The sequence below is a fragment of the Periplaneta americana genome, chromosome 14, assembly GCF_040183065.1.
Source record: "Periplaneta americana isolate PAMFEO1 chromosome 14, P.americana_PAMFEO1_priV1, whole genome shotgun sequence".
Classification (NCBI taxonomy): Eukaryota; Metazoa; Arthropoda; class Insecta; order Blattodea; family Blattidae; genus Periplaneta; species Periplaneta americana.
Window position 1 is genome coordinate 138,036,603 of NC_091130.1, and position 16,452 is coordinate 138,053,054.

Sequence of the window (16,452 nt, forward strand, 5' to 3'; positions counted from 1 at the left end):
AATATTTAGTTTGTTTAGGTGGAATGATAATACATTCCACGTCCTAGCCTTGGAATGATTCATTTATTAAGGTTGTGTCCTTGTGCGCATTCAATGACTCACACAACAGTGTACATTTTTGATTAGCTGCAATATTTTCAGACAGAACGTTGGAGAAAAATGTTCTTAAATGGGCTCTAGACATTTTACCGCTAGCACTAGCTTCTAGGCTAAGCTACGCTTAGGGGTAAGGTGTCCCATCCCCTTAATTTGTGCAGTGCTCTCCCCATCCCTCAACTTGTACAGTGCTCTAACAGACAAACCACAAATTACACAAACGAATGCTTTTGGGAGCTTTACAGAGATGTAAAGATGGGCCTGTATACAAATTTTGGATACGAAATTCCTGTTCGAGCCGAAACCCTTCCCTTGTGAGAAGTTTAGAAATGAAAGTCCTGTATATGTGGTACATATTCAGTAAATAAATAATAGGAAAAAATAGTAATTAATAATACAACACAATAATACAATAAATTGAGAGACGCAATAAAATAACGGAAGAAGCTACACTAATTAAGATATTTACTTAATTTGGAATCCTCTGCCCTCTGTTCTCATAAATCCAAAATTTTAGGGATATTTATTTATTTATTATTTTGCTAATAATTGTAACATAAAATATAATACATACAGAAATACTTTAGCTCGCCCCTGAAAGAGTAGAACTCGTGCTCAGGGGCGGATTCCTGAATTGAAATTAATAATTATACACTACAATTTGTCTTATTCTACTATGCAATTATAGTATATAAATTTAAATTTACAATTTTTCAATTTTTATAAAATCCATTCATAACTTTTTAAATTTAATATTAGAACTATTAGAATTGACAAGATTACGTTATTTAAATATAAATTTGTTATGTGTTCTTGGGCCTAAATTACTGCTATGATTAAATACTGTAACAGTGTTGCATTTTGGTTCAAACAATCTTAAAGAATTCATACCTTTTCTTTCATAACTATTAGAATACAATTCAAAATTATTTCGATTTTTATGTATGGATTTTATTAATACAATATAATAAGTTTGTCTTACGTTAAGTACATTAAAGTCTAGAAACAAATTTTGAGATGGAAAATCAGTAGGTTTATGAAGACATATTTTAATTATTTTCTTCTGTAATAAATAAAGTGGATTAAAATTGGATTTGAATGAGCTACCGTATCCTGTAATTCCATGCATAATTACCGATTGAAATAAAGTTAAATATTTTGTGCGTAATAAACTTATTGACAATTCCTCAATAAAACAAAATAATATACTATTTTACGTAATTTATTACAAAGGTAATTACTGTGTTGGTTCCATTTTAAATTATTATCGAAAATTATGCCTAAATACTTAACTTCAGAGGACTCTTTAATAATCGGACATTTACACTGTATAAGACAACAATCAGAATTATGTCATTTAATACTTAATATAGATGTAGGATGAATCATACCTTTAGATTAACAAGTTGCCTTAAGATTGAACTGCTCAATTGTATTACGTTTACTTTACTTTCAATGACATTCACAATACCTATATAAATAAAAATCAATTTTTTAAAACCCTTAAATGCCACAATAATATCCAAATGACAACACAAACTTTTCACACAATTACAGGGATCCTATGAATCTCACGACTGTTTTCCGAGTGTTCTACCAACTGTGTAACGAAAGTCATGTATATTCAATGCGAATCTTCTTTCCCATGTCGCCATCCATTCGTTATCAGTAATGCCACCGACTTTAGAAATCCCTTGTAGATGAGAAAGAGTCGTTAAATAACAGATTTGAAATTTCAAACTCACAATTTTGTGCGTGTTAAATTGTGGCCATCTTTTGATATAATATTAATAAACTACTTCGCTCTTTATGCCACTTTTGCAGGTGAAGTCATATCCTTTACCGCGGCTTGAACACAAGATGTTATGTAGGGTGATGTAACAACTAACATGCATGTTCAATTATTCAGGACTGCACTCCACACTACATAGACAATTATTACTGCACCCACTTGGGCCTCGCATGTAATTAAAACCAGAGAAGACTACATGCACAGGTATAGGATGTTCGGGGCAGGAATGTACACCTCGGCTATCTCATTAAGTCCCAGTATGACTGTCTTGGGACCGAGCTGTGCATTGCATACATCACACTCAGGCCCTCGTGGACAGCGGATTGGAGAGATTTCGTGTAGCTCTCCGTCGATCTGGCGATGTACTCCTTCATAGGCTTATTAGTCTTCTGGCCAGAACATACAGGGTGATCCGTTTGGGTATGGATGAAATAAAAACACTGTAAAACAGTGGCCGGCAGATGCTGCAGTTGTGACGTAAGAGCCAGTCAGATCGCAAGAGCTTGGGAGAGCGAGCAGTTGAGTCGTATTAATGTTAGCACACACCAGCGCAGTGGCGTCAGTGCGGCAGTAGAACGGGACTGTTGAAAACAAAATGATCTATCTACATTTTATAGAAGATTTCCCCAGGCAAGATTCCCTCGATTGCATAGATTTGCTGCTAGGATGTTGAGCATATTCGGATCTACGTATGTATGTGAACAGTTCTTTTCTGTATGAAGATCTGCAAACCACAACATAGAAACCACCTGTCTGATCTGAACTTGAAACATATTCTTCGCTTGTGTGTTAGCCAAGCTATGACTCCAAATATTGCAAAATTAGTACGCGAGAAAAGAGGAAAAAAATCTCGACAAAGCGTTTAGCTTGGGCACGGTAGTGACACAAAGTGATGGTGTGTTTCAAAAGTTGAAATATACTTTGCATACACTCACCAAGATAGGGCCTATATAGTTTAATCTGTATATTATGCAGAAAAATGTGTGTTAAAAACACTGTTTTCAAGTTTCCGAGTAGATAAAGTGTTGCAGTACTGCTTAAAGTATTTATTTATATGTTTGTATGTTTATAGCAGTTTCTGAATTTCATTTATATATGCAAACACTTCTGCAAGTGGCTGTATTATGAGTTTCATATTATTGTAAGTACATTAAATTTGATTACAAACCAAAATATTTTGTTACATTGATTTATCACAGTTGTACAGTATTTTTTCGTACAAATGTATTGTAATTGTGCTGTTCCCATACTACCTCAGACGAATGGATCGCGCTCTGTCAGTGCATAGATCCGTACCACCACTGTTCAGTTGAACCATCTCTCCACGCTGTGCTCAGTATGCAGAGATTGCCGAGCAAAGAGCGTGGTGGCTACGTCGTATGACGTCACAGAGCACGGAACATGCCGGTCATTGCTGTAAAACATTTACTACTAAACTTTATTTGTTGAATACATAGATTTATTTTCATTCAATATTAATATTCCATGGTATTCATACATTGCTTTACAGCTAGAATATGGAACAAGTCGAAAAACTTAATACTATTATAAGGTCTTAATTTATAGTCACAATCTAGATGAAATATATATACAGACGAGATTTACAATATAGTCTACTAGTAAAACACATAGTTTTAGTATCAATTTCATGAAGCGTTATTGAATGTCATGAATTCACTTACAGAATAGAAGGCATGAGAAATTAGGTACTTCTTTAATTTGGCCCTAAATAAACTTATGTTTTGAGTTTCATTTTTTATATCGATAGGGAGGCTATTAAAAATTTTTACTGCCATATAAAGCACTCCTTTTTGATAGCACGATAGACTTGCCGATGGAGTATGAAAGTCATTTCTTTGACGTGTAAGGTACAAGTCCTTATATTACATAATTTAATACTGTATAACCCGTCTGACAAAACATTGCAGTTTTCAGATGAGGGCGCTCGTGTGTCGCGAATGCGATCCGCTCTGTCTCGATGCGTGGCGAGTCAGCTGGAGAAATGTTGGTACAGTCTGACAATAAAAACATAAACAGCTGTTATGAACATAAATACAATTACCAATACCATAGTTGAATTTACTTTTTCTGTCATGTACGGTATATAAACATACTTTATTCCAGAAGTACATGTATGCCCGTGGCAGAGGTCTCAATTTCATCTGCACTATCAGTTGAACTGCCTTCGTCTGCTGTGTATGTGCTCCTACCTGGCCTATCATAATCCATCTCATCTTCTTTACACTCTTCATCACTAATCACAATGCCTATATTTATTACTACCCTTTCTACTTCCTCTTCCATTAACGCGTCACGACGCCAATATTCGTCTTCGATATGTTTAACAGGTTGGCAGCATTTTGTCCAGACTTATTTGCTGATTTCGCTTATTGATTGTGCGGTCATTTGTTTAAAAACTGACAGCCTCCAGAATGTATCTTTTCCATCATTAAACTTTATCTTTTTCTTAACAGCATTCAGAAGCTTGCGTAGAGTCGGAATTTCTTTATTCTTCTCATAAAACTCCAAAAAAATTCTGCGGATGACACAGTTTTTCAAAATCATCAAGTACAATTTTCTTTGGATGTGAGCGGCTTTCACCAGGAGTTGAAAATTTTCCTCCAATGCGCTTTGCTTCTTCACCTCCTTAGCTATAGTATGTTTTGTTTTTTCACTCTTCCCCACCGCCGTTGCTGTTCTTTTCACAGCGTTCGTTAATGGAATGATAAGACCTTTCTTTTTCTCTTCTTTACAAAATTTTAGCACATTGTATATAATCTTTCTGCTTTGCGAGTGTAAGACTTCGCGTGACGAGTGTTTCGGCGGAGTTTCCATTCGCTCTCGTGTACACACACACTTCCGATACCGACTAGCAGACTGAACGAACTGAACTGAGGCATTTCTTTACTGCAGCGCTGTGCATAGTACGTCAGAACAGGGTGACGTAATGCAGTATCGATCGCATGTTTATGTTCAAGCTTACTCTACCTGCCGTCTGCAATGATCGAAAAATCGAAAAATCGAAGCAGAATTGGAAGGAAAATTTAAAAGGTACGCAAAACGCGTCCTTGCAATGGGTTGGGGGCTGTACAAAACTAAATATGTGAGCTCCAAGCCTGTTGGCCACTAGTCTCACTCCGGGTTACGCTGCTCCCCTGAGGGAGCTCTAGAAAATTTTGAAGGGGAAGCCGAAATTGGACGTAACCTCTTAGGTACCACATATGCGAGGGGGGGGCTGACATTGATCAATTGATTTTTCAGACGGGTTATATTAACGTTTTCGTCGGTCATGCCGACATCATCAGATACAACTTTTAATGCTGCAATATCATCCCTAAATAAGTACATATGCCTCTATGATCAAAAATACAATATACATTGATAAACATAAAACTTATAAAAATCAACATGGTTTGGGGACATCAATATTTCTTTTCTTATGTAAATGTACCCTTATTATCAATTAGTTAAAAACACAAACGTGTGATTACAATGCATATACATATATAAAATTGCAGGTCTTCACTATATAAAAAATAAAACTGAAAAATCCATGTAAAATACTATGTGAAGAGATGCTTACAATCTTTAATCTATATTTATCTAATTTGCTTGTGTCCATATTCTTATTATCCAGTTACTACACGCCTTTTCTGTGTCCAAAAAATGTATATACACCATAATGTATGTGTTGAGATTGTACCTTGAAATCTTAATTCATCAAAGTTGTTATAGATGACATTTACAACAGATGATATGTTTCTGTATTAGGTTGTCTTTTATTGTTAATTGACGACATGATCTTGAACGTACACTATGACCGACGATAATCTTCAATCTAGGATAGAAGTGATAAAGTTAAATAATTAAACTGAATAGGCTAGAATCGAAATTTATTGTTGAAATACGCATTTGTTAAAGATAATAGATCATAACATTGTTACTGAAATCATATTAACTTTGTGCATACAACACTGAAAGATGGGAGATTCCTCAGAGCTCAACATGACCCCCATTGCGCTCCCTGCACAACTCATAACGGTGATGCAATTCAGCCCATGTCCGTTGTAATGTAAGAGGGGTGATTTGTTGAAAAGCTTCAGTAATGTTTACTCTCAGATCATCAATGTTCCTGGGTTTCTGTGAATAGGCAATGTCTTTAACAAAACCCTACACGAAGAAGTCAGGAGGAGTTAGATCTGGGAGTTTGGGGACCAAGTCAAGAGATAGCTGCTTCTTGTACTGGGTTTCGCCTGCGACCTCCTGCATTTTTTTAACACAGAACCTGTTTCTACAAATGTTCGATACCTCAACATTATGGAATTGTATTTAGGTACATTACGCACACCATACTCACGTCGAAATTCCCTTTGAACTCTTTTAACACTCTCAAATTAGGATACCAAAGAATACATTGTACCTGCTGTTGATTTGTAGTAGCCATTTAAAAAATATCTACGATTTTCATTTGTCCTTTTAGATTATATATTGTTGAATGTCATATATGGGAACTCCCATCTTTTAATAATATAACCAGCAAGAAATCTTCCTAGTATCATAATAGCTTTATAATAATAAATTAATATTATCCATACCCAAACAGATCAGATTGAAGTACGAAATGGAAATATAAAAAATTATCTTTATCTTTTGAAAATCCGGTGAACAAATTCAAATACCTCGGAGCAACAGTAACAGAATATAAATGACACTCGAGAGGAAATTAAACCCAGAATTTGGGAAATGCCTGTTACTCGGTTATTGTTTAGTCAACTGTCCGAAGATAGATTTGAACCTTATAAGTAACACGAATGAGACATCAATAATGAGGCAACTAGGCCAGGAGATAATGGAATAGGGTGGCCAGTTCCTTTTCCCCTGCAATACATACAACACCGATTAGCTACATTATTCCACTAATCAGACTTCAGATGCATACAAACGACTATTCTTCCTCTGACACATATCGTCAAGTGAGATGTACTGCCTGATAATAGATGTACATATCAGCCAGAACCTCAATCGCAGGTAAATTATTCGGTTGACAACCTTTTAAATAAAGTATTTTGAATGCCATATAGCCTAAAATATAAGTTAGAACGAACTTAATTTATATTCCAATTTTCATGTAAATCGGTTTAGCCATTATAGCGTGGAAATGTAACAAACATCCAGACAGACATACAAACAAATATTAAAAAAACTCGATTTTTGGCCTCAGGATAGTTAATTATATATGTTAACACCAATAATTATTCTTGAAAAATCGAAAATTACTAGAAAAATTTCGGTTACAGATTTATTAATAGTATAGATCATAGATGTCCAATTATTGTAACTCGTACACGAGGTAAACCCTGGCATAAGCAACCCGCAGCGCATTTTCTTTAAGGTCGTTTTTCCTATTTTATATGGAAAGTTATTGACCTCAGCAGAGCATACTTGGCGTGTAATATCTCCTGGTCCTATGGGTTTATAATTTATGGTATAGACAGTAGTACAGGGACATCACTTTATTTTTACTAACATTTTTAATATTAACCTGGTTATACCTTTGGATTAATGTTGAGACCCGGAAACACCGTTTGCTACCCCCTTCCACGACTGGAGTTCGATGATACTGGCGTAAAATACAAAAAAATTACTTTACTAGGTACAGGAGGAAAGAAAAGTAGTTCATCCATTTACGTAAAGTGGGAATTATCGCGATTTTGAGTGTGATAATTTTCATTAGGTTTTTTTAATCAAAATACAGTACAGTATTAACAATAAGTGTTTTTACTCACGAACTGAGTTATCCATGCGAACGTATTCATTATGCAGTGTATGTTATACTGTCTACAGCACATTAGCATACGATATAGAGAATTAAGTTAAAATGCAAAATAATCATAATATGAATATTTAAACATATTTGAAAATGGTGGCCGTTCATTTCGATACAGGCTTCAATTCTTTTGTGCCTATTATCGCACTATAGACTATTGGATCTAATTCCAATTACCAGTTTCGTTCTTCATACTTAGTAACTCACGTTGAAATAATTCTGTACCTACTCTATAAAAGAGTACCTTACGTACTGTAAATTCAGTCCACTTCTGCCCGACCCGCACAGATAAAATTACTCAGACATGCTATCTACTGTCTGTCCAAGTGGTTATGTCGCAGGATCGTAGAAAGGGGGGAAATCACGTGATAGTTAATTACTTAAGGGAACGAACAGGTGAAATTACTAATTAAATGAATATATAAATGGTTCCACACGTCGAAAATTAAAGAAAATCACGTTGAAAAAAATTCCTGCCTTTTATTTCATCTTAATAAGGAAACGTGTCACATAATTTTATTCTAGTGTCCTTGGTCTTTGAGAAAAAAAATGAAAACTGTAAGATTTAGTAATTTCACCTGTTCGTTCCCTTAACGAGGCCCTTTTATTTAAGTTATTTTAAACAGTTGCATAATATTACGTAGACGTCCAATTAATTCCTAACAGGAATTAATGTTTTCAGAAAAGAGCTAAGAAAGCCCGACCACAAGTCTTTACAGTAGAGCGAGCAGAAGCAGGTGGGGGAAGTCGGGATGCGACGTAGCCAAACGGACGACAGTACCTATGCGAAAGTATGATTTAATATTGGAAGTTTTCGTCACTGGAAAACACGAACATATTTCTGAAACTTACTATAATCACTAACTCGGTACTGCGGCCTTTGTTCTGTGTGGAGGACAGTTGGAACTTCGTTAGTAGAAGGGGTGGGAGTGAAGTACATTCAAAAACTCAGGTACAATAAAAATTGAAGTAAAAATAAAATTATGTCCCTGCATAACTTGTAATACTGATACTTCTTCGGAATGTAGAAATAGGCCTATCCGCTCATCATATTTACAAAGTAATTTTCTATTAGGAGTTTCATTGGCGAGTTCTAACATGTAGGCCTATTGGTCAATATTACGATTACTGAAAGAGTTCACACAACGAAATGAATTGTTTGAAAAACATGTGCCAATCTTTTTTTACTAAGCTTTCTTTATTGTTGTTCGTGAAATACGCTTGTGTTGGAAACGCATTTCTGGTCTCTCTTTCAGAGCGCAGTTTCGCAATAACGCCCATTTGCACATGGTATTCATAACGTTCTAACGCTCTGTGAGCTTTGTTAAAACGCTCGCAGGCATACAAATATTTGCAATTCTATAGCACTCAGTTCAATTGCGTGTACGATACATGACCTTCCACACAATCCTTTCAGTTTGCCGTCCTCAGATACTAGCATGCGCTCAAACCAAATATTTCAATAATTCCACGTAACTATAACGCTACACTTTGTTTAAAAGATGAAAGTGTTGAATAAACACAGTTCACATAGAACCGGATTGTCAGAGAGGAGTTATAAGGGGTCCTGAATTAAATAAATCGAAGTATCTCCCTTATTATTGATTTTCATGAAAAATATTACATAACAAAAGTTTCTTGAGAAATGATTTCCGATAAGTGTTATTCTACGCAAAATTTTGGTAGGACTGATATTTAACGAGATACATGAGCTTAAAAATAACAATGCATTTTGTGTTATTGCCGTCTCAGATTATACAAGTAATAAAGATAAAACAAATGACTCTGCATTTATTTAAAGCGGCCTTGGACAACAATCGCATTAATATTCATTTAATAACTCTTTTTATACGGATGATATTCATATGGGTTTATAATTTACTAAATATTATTATAAAGAGAGAGTGACTAGATTATTAAAATTTTAATGACGATAAGAATAACTTTACAACATGTTGTACCCATTTATTCCTACATAGTTAGGTTAAGTGCCGGTACATATTAGCGCTAATGTTTGTATGAGGCAATCTTAGGAAACTATTTAATCGATTTGGATATTTCTTTCATAATTGGAAAGTGTAGTTCCTTCAGATGGATATAGGCTTTATGTCGCTACAGAATCTCCTGAATGAATCGAAGAATGAGCACAAATGCATGATAAGGTATGATTAAAATAAACATTTACGCATAGAAAACTTGATATACTTTCGAAACTAATAATGAATAAGCGATATGTAGTTAAATTTAATGCTATTAGAAGGTAATAAAATTTTATGTCTGATTTGCGTTGCGTTTATTTATGAACCAATGACAGTCAGAGATGGAATAATTTTACAAATATATTGTACTCGCGACACATACATATTATAAGAACGTTCTAATAGACAGAAGGCAATCGATTGACAGCAGAAAATATGGAAAAATATTTAATTATTAATTTCGCCAATAAACAATAACTACATGAGGTTGAATAACACGTGCACCTATAAATAATCTTTTCAGTTGCTTTTTTATCAGTGTGCAAAAATACATCTAATAAAGCTAGATTTAGGGGTACATATTTTTTATTTATTACATGTTTATCTACATATTATTTTGCCATTTTTAGCTATATATTTATCGACATATTTCTCATTTTCATATTACATAAAATCCGGGCTCTAATGATGAACACTTTCATGTGTTAAATGTAAACTAAGTTACACAAGTTCTGAAGGTAGATTCTACTAAGTTTAAACTAGTCAACTCGCTATTTACAATCTTAGTTTACATATTTTAACACTTGAAAGTGTTCACCACAAATATAACCCTATAGTACATTATGCAACGAGTCAATAATGGTAGTAATTAAGACGCGAGTATGTTTATGAAACGAGCGGAAGCGAGTTTCATAATTTTCATACGAGCGTCTTAATTACCATTATAGGCAAGTTTCATACCACTTTTCATGCTCGACCATATTTCTAACTTGAAATTATTCATAGGTATTCATGTTATTCTTATCTGACTGGGGAGCGGAACTGACCTTGTGCAATATCTCGTAAATTGTGAGATGTGCGCAGACGCGAAAGTATTGATTTTTCCGAGAACCAAATGCCATTGACCTTGATATAATCTAGAGAGTAAAATAAACATTAATCAAGATATAAAGTTGAAATTGATTTAGACATTGAAAAACGAGATGACAAATTGAATTTATTTGAATATTATTTTCAATTAACGCTAATTATTATAGTAACAGAACATAACCATCTGCGAAAGTATTGGATTTCCAGCCTCCGTGACGTTTCGCTAGTTGTCTTTCGATTGCATATCCGAGAATAATTGATACTTGCGCTTTCATATTGGTACAATGGTATTTTATGATTGGTTGAACACCTGAACTTTAATGAATATGTGTACTTTAATGAGGTCCATTAAAGGGCTGCTACCAGGTGTATAATTACTACATTTCGGCATGGTTGAACATAAAGATAATTTTGTCCCTTATTGCTGACAAATATGTTATATCATGTATCATTATAAATGTGTACAGTAATGAAATTCATTTTAATCACTGAACCCTCTACATTTCTCTACTTCTTAATTACCGAATTACGCAAAACATTATTTTAAAAAGTATATAGTAGAGCTGACTAATGACGAGGGAGGTCTGGTTTCAGAGTTACGATCTCATTATCCAGAGAAGGATGCTACATAATCCTATAATGCACATACGCTTAATTCATAGCATATATGTAAATAGCTTCGTTTAAAATTTCGTATAGGAAGAAGCACGTATTAGTAATACAATTTTTGTGGAATAGGCCTACATCATTAAAAATATATCGAACTACCACATTATTTTGTAAAGACATTGGATCAACGTTTTTACTTATCTATACACAATTTTGTTTGATTAATTATTTTTTCAGACGGTCTAGATTATTAAAATTTTAATAACGATAAGAATAGCTTTGCAACATGTTGTATCCATTTATTCCTACATAATTAGGGTAAGTGAACGTATATATTAACGCTAACAATTCGAAAAAATGGGTTACAACTAACAATAAATACGGACAATAATTTTGATCTTTTAAACAGGGCCGGCAATACAGAACTGCCCGTATGGTAGATGTGGCGAAAATGTAATCGCGCGCCGAGCCATTGTGTAACCTGCAACGTGCATAGCACCTATGGAGGGAGGCGGACACCCGAAGGGGAAGTGAAGCAACTGTCTGACTTATTAACGGATTTTCATTTCCCTTACGTCAAGCACTTAAATATAATGTTATACAGTACAAGGCTACAAACTAATGTTTAGTACTTACCTGTAACGAAGAAAGAAATGAACAATAAATGAACAATATCACAACCTAAAATTAACTGTCTTCAGAATGTCTCTGCGACAAAGTTTCTAAATCAGGAATTATGTCACTTACTGCCAGTCGTAGTTGATCACGAAGGTATTTTCTGTCAGTCGTGATCTAAATTTGGTTTTTACTATTTTAATTGTTGAAAATAATTTTCCACAAACGTGAGTTGTAGCGAACATGGCTTCAACAGAGCAAGGGGAAGAACGAAGCTTCGGATATTTATTTTTTGGCAAAGATTTGAAAGTTCAACATTTGTCAACTCCTTACATCTAGCTTTCATTTAATATCACATAGTAAATCAGTGAGTTCAAATCGAAGAGCTAACCGCATTATTCGTACATCTGGTGAAAAAGGGTCGACGTACAGAAATAATGATGATGATGAGGATGATAACAACAATAACACTTAACCTTTTAATGTTTCATCAGTAAGATGTAGTATAATGCCGTTTTATGTTATACAACCGTTTTCCTCGTAATACTTGTGAACAAATCATACATTTAATATTCTCATCATATTGGCAGCAAAAAAATGCGTCCTCGCATCCTACTTGGAACTTTCGTACATGGTTTCGAGAGAGACATATGCCAATCGCAGGTCAGAGACAAATACAAATGGAACGGACTTTGAGTTTGAGTGAGAGGGTGGGGGTTGGCGGAGGTTAGAAGCAAGCGAAATGCACAGCTATCACTGCGAGCCACAATGTCTCGCGAGTAACGTTCTCGACACGGCTGCCGTATTGGAACACAGCTGAGGTATCTGCAGTACTGTATGGTGCCGTGCACAAGGGCTGTACATCAGCGGCGCGGCGATGGAAGGTCATGCTTATTCTTATCTGTAGTACCACTGTTTGTGTGATTGCAAATAAATTGCAACTAATAAAATAAATAATCAGTAACATGAGAAACAAACTAAATGAACAATAACTAACCATGTTTATTCCATTCGTATTAAATTATAATACTATTTGCCATTCTTAAATTGTAGCAGCAGCAGCAGTAGCAGCAGCAGCAGTAGTAGTAGTAGTAGTAGTAGTAGACCGCCATCGGTCCCTATCCTGAGCAAGTTTAATCTAGTCTCTACCATCATATCCCACCTCCCTAAAATCCATTTTTATATTATCTTCCCATCTAAGTCTCGGCCTCCCCAAAGGTCGTTCTCCCTCAGGTCTCTCAACTAGCACTCTATATGCATTTCTGGATTCGCCCATACGTGCTACATGCCCTGCCTACCTCAATCGTCTGGATTTAATGTTCCTAATTATGTCAGGTGAAGAATACAATGCGTGCAGTTCTGCGTTGTGTAACTTTCTCCATTCTCCTGTAACTTCATCCCTCTTAGCCCCAAATATTTTCCTAAACACCTTATTCTCAAACACCCTTAACCTATGTTCCTCTCTCAAAGCGAGAGTCCAAGTTTCACAACCATACAGAACAATCAGTAATATAACTTACTTACTTACTTACAAATGGCTTTTAAAGAACCAGAAGTTTCAATGCCGCCCACATAAGCCCGCCATTTGCCCCTTCCTGACCAAGATTCACCCAGTCTCTATCATCATATTCCACCTCCCTCAAATCCATTTTAATATTATCTTCCCATCTACGTCTCGGCCTCCCCAAAGGTCTTCTTCCCTCAGGTCTCTCAACTAACACTCTATATGCATTTCTGGATTCGTTCATACTTGCTACATGCCCTGCCCATCTCAAATGTTTGGATTTAATGTTCCTAATTTTTCAAGCGAAGAATACAATGCTTGGAGTTCTGCATTGTGCAACTTTCTCCATTCTCCTGTAACTTCATCCCTCTTAGCACCAAATATTTTCCTAAGAACCTTATTCTCAAATACCCTTAACCTCTGTTCCCATCTCAAAGTGAGAGTCCAAGTTTCACAATCATACAGAACAACCGGTAATATAACTGTTTTATAAATTCTAACTTTCAGCTTTTTTGAGAGCAGACTGGATAAGAAAGCTTCTTAGCCGAATAATAACAGGCATTTCCCAGATATTTCTAACTCTATCCAAAAATGCATCGATCTAAGTACATTCATTCTGGAGTAATTAATTTTTCTCTTACAAAAAATGTAATTTTTTAATAATTTCCATAACAGAAAAATTGTTATATAATCAGCAAATTGAAAGATAGAGAGATTGGAATTGCAGTAAAAAAAAATACTTCATTTTTCACAGGTAATAAGTTCCTATATAGACATCAGGGAGTTTCATATAACTGGACAGAGGGCAACAATTCTTTCGGAGAGGTATGTTTAAACTTTTGGTAGAACCAGTACTCTAAACCAGAGGGGAGAAAAAATCAGGAAGACATGGGTTTGAAGCATCTTCTATATTCGAAAGAGCCTAGAGAGCCTAAAGGGTGGTTCACAATAAACCGGAAACGAGAATCGGAACGAAAACGAAAACGGTAAAATTGTTAAAATGTAGACATTTAAATTTGAGCATTCACAATTAACGAAAAGCTTGCCGGAGCCCGAGATCGGGAACGGAGAGTTGGCCAAGTTTCAACTTTGGTACTTACGTTTCCGATCACAGCCCACTAGATTCATTCTATTGCCATCTAAAAGCTATTTTGTCGTCGTATATTTTGTAGCAAGAAGACCGTGACATAACTACGCATTATTTTGTTCTATGCTATGCATCATGGAACAAGTTTAATTTGATGAGATTCTAATATTGAGTGTTGAGGAAAATCCTCACGTTTACGATAAGCGGCGCGCCTCGTATAAAGATGAGAAAATGAAGGAGAATACGTGGCTTTCAATAGCTGCATCTTTGAACACCGATCCGAAGCGAATCATATTTTATTACTGTATTGGTTGTATTACACACTACATATTCACGCTTCAATTCAATAACTACTGTTGTGTTCATTTTTGTTCCATTACAAATGTTTCTTCTCTAATTATTTTACGTTATGGTAGACTTAAAATAGGTTGTGATAATAAAGATGCGTGGGCATATTTATAGTACCGTACCTAATGAAATGTTTCAGTTGAAATTTCGAAGTTGGTTAACCTGTGTTTATGTTATCTGCCTTGTACTCATGAGAGAACGCCATTGGTCAATTATACACAAATAACATCAGAATGCGTAATATCGACTTTACATATCGTTATTGACATACATATCGATATGCATAGTCGTCTACGTTCTCGGTTTATTGTGAATCAAAAATTTTAATATTCACGTCCTCTGCTTCTCGTTTTGATTCTGTTTCTCGTTCAAGGTTTATTGTGAACCAGTCTTAACTCTTGATAATGGTGATGGTGATGATGATGATGATGATGATGATGATGATGAGGATGATGATGATAAAATATTCAATCCACAACAAATTTTATGAAATTATGAAACTGTTGTTCAAAATAATATTAATTTTGCAAGCATTTTAGCTGAACGATAAAAGTTAAGTTAGTACTGTCAAAAATGCTCAGGAAGATAAAATATGTTTTGAAGAATATCAAACGGATACTGGAGAAAGGAGGAGGATATTAATTAAAAAGTAAGAGAGGCAATATTTATTACCATTGTGGAAGTCTGAGAGCTTCCAAAACTTGTTGCGTAATTAGACACAACTTCAACATGAACAACGAACTCCGTCTAAATTGTTGGAAGATAAAGTGTTGGTTATGTCAGAAATGTCTTAACATTGTTTGCGTCGCCGCAACATGCAAGTTTCCTCTGATGTTCCTAGCACTTCCCAACTCTTAACAAATCCGCAGGGATCCACTCAAGGAGGGAGATGTGTTTAACGTACTTCTCTGCAAACAGATGGTGTGAGCAACTCTTGTTTCACTTGGTGAATACTTCTAAATACCAACTGAAACATCTTGGAGCATTAACAAGTCCTCTTAATGGTACACTCTGTATTATTATTATTATTATTATTATTATTATTATTATTATTATTATTATTATTATTATTATTATTATTATTGCCTCCTTAGCTCAGTGGCAGAGCACTGGTCTTGTAAACCAGGGGTCGTGAGTTCAAACCTCACAGGGGGCAAAAGAATTCTTGAATAACATTTACAACTGGGCGTTAAAGCATAGGATGAAAATAAATGGTTCTAAAAGTAAATCTATAACATTTTGTAAAACCCGAGAGGAAACTAGTCTTAATTACGAATTCAGTGGTGTTGTAATTCCGCAAGAACAATGTTGTAAATACCTAGGAGTGTATTTAAACTCCAAACTTTCTTGGGGAGAGCATGTTGATAATGTTACAGGCAAAGCATGGAGGGCACTTCACTTTATTATGAGAATCTTGAGAAAGGCTAGCCCCAAATCGAGGGAAATAGCATATCTAACATTAGTGCGACCGTTAATGGAATACGGAACTACGTGTTGGGATCCCTA

At 35.2% G+C, this 16,452-nt stretch overlaps 1 non-coding gene across 1 annotated transcript; it reads left to right on the top strand.

Annotated features, from left to right (window-relative positions):
- Positions 1–16,030: 16,030 nt before the first annotated feature.
- On the top strand, positions 16,031–16,102 carry TRNAT-UGU (transfer RNA threonine (anticodon UGU)). Its single transcript has one exon. It is a non-coding gene; the product is annotated as a tRNA-Thr (tRNA).
- The last annotated feature ends 350 nt before the right edge of the window (positions 16,103–16,452 follow it).